The sequence below is a fragment of the Vigna radiata genome, chromosome 1 (assembly GCF_000741045.1).
Source record: "Vigna radiata var. radiata cultivar VC1973A chromosome 1, Vradiata_ver6, whole genome shotgun sequence".
Classification (NCBI taxonomy): Eukaryota; Viridiplantae; Streptophyta; class Magnoliopsida; order Fabales; family Fabaceae; genus Vigna; species Vigna radiata.
Window position 1 is genome coordinate 31006177 of NC_028351.1, and position 4498 is coordinate 31010674.

The following is a 4498-nucleotide window of genomic DNA, read 5'->3' on the forward strand; positions in this document are numbered from 1 at the left end:
CTAAATTGGAAGAGGAGAAGGAAACCCTAAGCATCACGAAACTGGTTGCAACAGTAGATTCAATGATGTCCTTCAACGTAGATTTTTGAGACAAGGTTTAATCATAGTCGTCATTATTATCTACTTTGTTGCATAACTACGCTTTTTGAATTGTCGTTGACAAATTGGCTTTCTGTAGTGCGATTCAAGGAAAAGAGGAGAAAAATAGGTTCTCCTTCTTTAAGTCAACAGCGGCTTTCTTTAGGTAATTCGAACGACATTTATAGTTATAAACAACTGAGTGTTAGACTGTGTGGTGAATCACACAAATTATCTGCCTCTTTCATGATTTGTAATTAGAACGGTGTTTTATCTAATAGTTCAGGATGGCATGACTAATATTTGATGTTAACTACAAGGAATTGTATTAAATTTGTTTTCTGATTTGAAACTAAACCCGCAGGTTTAATTAAGGAGGATGAAGCAGAACAGCTTAGGGCCTCTGTTGATTTTCTCGTGGACCTGTGCAGCTCGCTTCCACATTTCCCCCAATTTCCACTTTCTTCTGAAATGTTCTACAATCTTTGCAGAGTTCACTTAATAAAACGTTGCGTTTAGTGTGCACGTTTTAAATATTTGCATTGAAATTTAATTAAAAAATGTATTAAAGCCAACTCACCTCAAAACACACTGCCACCTTAGTCAACCCTGCATGCCAAGCACACCCAATTTTAACGTCGTCCATCAAAGTTAACGACAAACCCTTAATTGATTCAATTTTGCAAAAACAGGGACTAAATTGAGACATTTTAAAATACTGGAACCTAATTGAGAAAATCCATCATAAATAGAGACAATCTAAATGATTAAACCTATATAAAATCTAAATATAATCTTATTAGGTTGGTTTTATGAAGTTTTAAAATATACCTTTTAAGACAGTATCTCAATGACACAAACTTCCTTATTCAATGGGAGGAAGATAACATGTAGCTGTCTCATCTACTTATTTTACTCATAACCCTTCCCAAATTTCAAAAGAAAGTTTCTAATGTTACTACCTTCTTTGTATGGTCTAGAAAATGTTCAGCATGTGCTATTTGCCCAGTTTTGTTAGTTGTCATCTTTAGTAGCTTTTAGATTAGTAAATTTGGCATACTATGTATCTATCCATTGTATTTCATCTCATAGACAATAATACTAACCTTGTTGAAATTGAAGATTGATCTTTATAGTACACTAACAACATTTATAAGCTAAAATAAAGTTAGAATGTTATTCTGCAAAATAAATTGCTGCTACTTATATAAGCTATTTCAGAAATTCGTAAACCTCAATTAAGGTATGTTAAGCATGGTTTTTAGAAGAAATTCCTTGCTTTATCCCTTGTCTTTGCAAAATTCATAATCTGCAAAATAAATTGCTTTTTGAGTTTGTAACCACATTTATATGACAGCTTAAACATCATGTTTACCTTCTTTCTTTATTCTTCTATAACAAACTTGGGGTGGCAGTTTGTTTTTAAGCTAGTGCCTCTCGCACTTCAGCCTTGTAAACTTTGATTAAGGACTGACTATATTTATCTATTGCTTGCTTCTCCCCAGTGAATGATGCAACCCGCATTGGATAAGTGGAAGTCATTCATATCTTCTGCCATATCAAAAGGAAAAATCAGGAGTTATTTTGTTCAGTATGCATACAGTTTGGATAGAACCTATTGTCTGCTCTACTACAATTGCAGCTAGGGAATAAGCTTCTTGTCCCCTGGACGATTCTTTTGCAATAACAAGGCTTACCATGGCGCCACCCAAAACAATAAGTGGAATACAAGATAACATGGAAATAGTTAGAAGCCATCCCCTGATGAATGCTATTACAAAACCTCCAATGGAAGTTGCCAATAACTGTAAGAACTGTCCTACCTGAAATATAAAGGAGAAAGAAAGCATTCAAAAAAACAATTCAAAGATAATGGTTTCAGACTTGTAAGGTGGTTCATTAAAATTAATACATTTTCACGCATGGCATCTTGAACAAGAACAGTATCACCTGACATCCTTCCAACAACCTCTCCTGTTCTAGTAGCAGCACCCTGGCCCAGTCAATCAGTCTACCATACTTTGAATTGAAGCTTCTGAGACATAGACCTTAAGAATCTAAAAGCTAAGAAATCTAACAAAATGAAATATATGAACTCTTTATCTATATAGAAGCTTGAAAGATATTACCTATCTACCAAGAATAAAAGTGCTAGATCCAGAGGCTTGTCAAAATTCTTTCCTTTAGACTATAAAAAATATATAAAATTAAAAACACTTAGCAACAACAACAATAGATATAAATTGAACAAGATTAACACTATCGTAAATAGGGACAAAAAAATATCCTCTTCTTCATAAAGGTTGAGGGGAGAGAGAATTACAGAGTACATAGTCATAAATCAATCATGAAGATAAAGATAATACCATAAAATTTGACCAGCCAACTTCATATATAACAGACTTTGCCAGATCATAAGGAGAAATGACTTGGTAATTTACAGATTCCTTCAATCTAGTTTCACAGGCCTTGAAACAGTCAAGTCTAGTAAGATATAAACGATTTTATGATTTGCTATAGTACATATGAAGCAGAGTTTGGTCTCTAATTTACTGAATGGATGTTTTATATAGTAAATCATGCACTCTATACACATATATTTATGGATCTAACAATATGAGATATATTCTAAACTCACCTGTATTTCTGGATCAACAACAACATACTGCTTCAGGAGTCTATTGCCAAATGCACGAGAAACAACAAGAAGACCACCAACTCTCCAAGTTCCTGCACATAATGTTAAAATTTACAAGGCACAAACCAGATGAATCCATAAAGCTGGTAACAAAAGCTATCTATAAGACGACCTTACCAGCCCACATAACATAGTTCTTGTTACATGACTATTACAGATTAATAACAAGTAAATAAGTACTAAAGCATGAGTGAATCTAATCATTCTCATGAGGAGAAGTCTTCATAAAAAAGAGGGGAAATTCATGTGTCAAATTCAAGCTTCATGTTAAAACTTACTTGGCCAAAAACATACCTGAAATCCACTTAGAAGAGTTTCCATCTGTGACCTATCACAATAACGAAATTGATCATGAAGAGAGACTAGATTATCACTTTCTTTAATATAATCCTGTAATAAAATGAACGGTATTAAAATTAATCATCGGAACAAAAGAAAAAAGCAAAAGCATTAGCTGCGTAAAACAACCACACTTTCATCAAATACTCAAACTAACCACAAGGAATATAAATTTGAGTAGCAATTAAAATTTTCATCGATGCTCTAGTCCTTCCAACGATATATCATCGCTGCAAAGTAAAGTTAACCGAAACACATGAATCAGCTAGCAATCCAATTTTGATTCCAAAGTTTCAGGCTTCAAAGTGTACGAATTGAAACTAAACGTGGTATAAAGCAAAGAAAACCTACTCGGATCCTCTTCCAAAGCTAGGTCACCGACAAATGCTCCTAAATCGAACACATTATTTTCTACATCGTTGGTTTCACCAATAAGTGACATCTAAATCCCAAATCATACCACATACAAGCAATCAATCACACTAAAATAGCTCTCCATACTTGGAATTTCTTCTTCTCCATGGCCAAACCCAAAATCGTGAGACATTGGACCCCATTTAAATCCCTAAAAACAGAACCCGAATTCAAACCCTAAATCAATCATGAATTCCATCCAAGTCTCTACCGCTGCTAAGACGCTGGAAAACGAGATCCTTGCATCGTGAAAACACCACGCCTGAGCCACCGGAAACTCGCCGTGAAGACGCTAAAACACCATTGTCGCAAAGAAAACACCGCTGTCGCCACACCCACGGACGGAGGCCATCATGCAGCGGATTAGGTATGACTCTATCAGCTTCTCCACGAAGGGGCATCCTTGTTTCTTTTCTTGACAAATTTGTTTCCAAGTCTTGATTGCGATCAAACCTCAAGAGCCTTACACTGTCTTTGAAGATGAACAAACAAAGCAGGAAAAGGATATGATTGAGGGAAAATGGGACCACAAAGGTTGAGAAGCCGAAATGAGTTATGAACATTATCAATGTGAAAATGAAGAGGCGGAGAAAATGAAGAAGGAGAGGAAACTAGGGTACGGGTGGGCAAATCGAACTGAATTGTACTGCACTGCTAAAAACTGAACTTCTTTTAGACAAACTGAACTGAACTGTTTTTTGTTTCATCAAACTGAACTGAACTATACTAAATTGTACTAAATTACAGTATGAACTGAATTGAACTATTAACTGAATTGTAAACTACACTAACTCAACTATTAACTGAACTGTAAACTGCACTAACTCAACTAAACTATTAACTGAATTGTAAATTGCACTAACTGATCTATTAACTAAATTGTAAACTACACTAATTTTAACTAAACTACAATATAAATTGAACTGAATTACTAACTATATTAATTTTAAACTGAATTATACTAATTTT

The 4498-nt window shown here is 34.5% G+C and overlaps 1 long non-coding RNA gene across 14 annotated transcripts; it reads right to left on the bottom strand.

Moving 5' to 3' along the window:
* Nucleotides 1-236: 236 nt before the first annotated feature.
* Nucleotides 237-4155, bottom strand: LOC106779177. 14 transcript variants are annotated; one of them, XR_002667386.1, is made up of 8 exons: nt 3467-4155; nt 3273-3345; nt 3071-3166; nt 2717-2808; nt 2208-2266; nt 1991-2113; nt 1454-1901; nt 242-687 (listed from the first exon to the last, which is right to left on the bottom strand). It is a non-coding gene; the product is annotated as an uncharacterized LOC106779177 (long non-coding RNA). The 14 variants fall into 14 exon arrangements; XR_001377167.2 differs by having other exon boundaries at nt 243-687; nt 1991-2126; XR_002667387.1 differs by having other exon boundaries at nt 237-687; nt 1454-1626; nt 1776-1901; nt 1991-2808.
* Nucleotides 4156-4498: the final 343 nt, after the last annotated feature.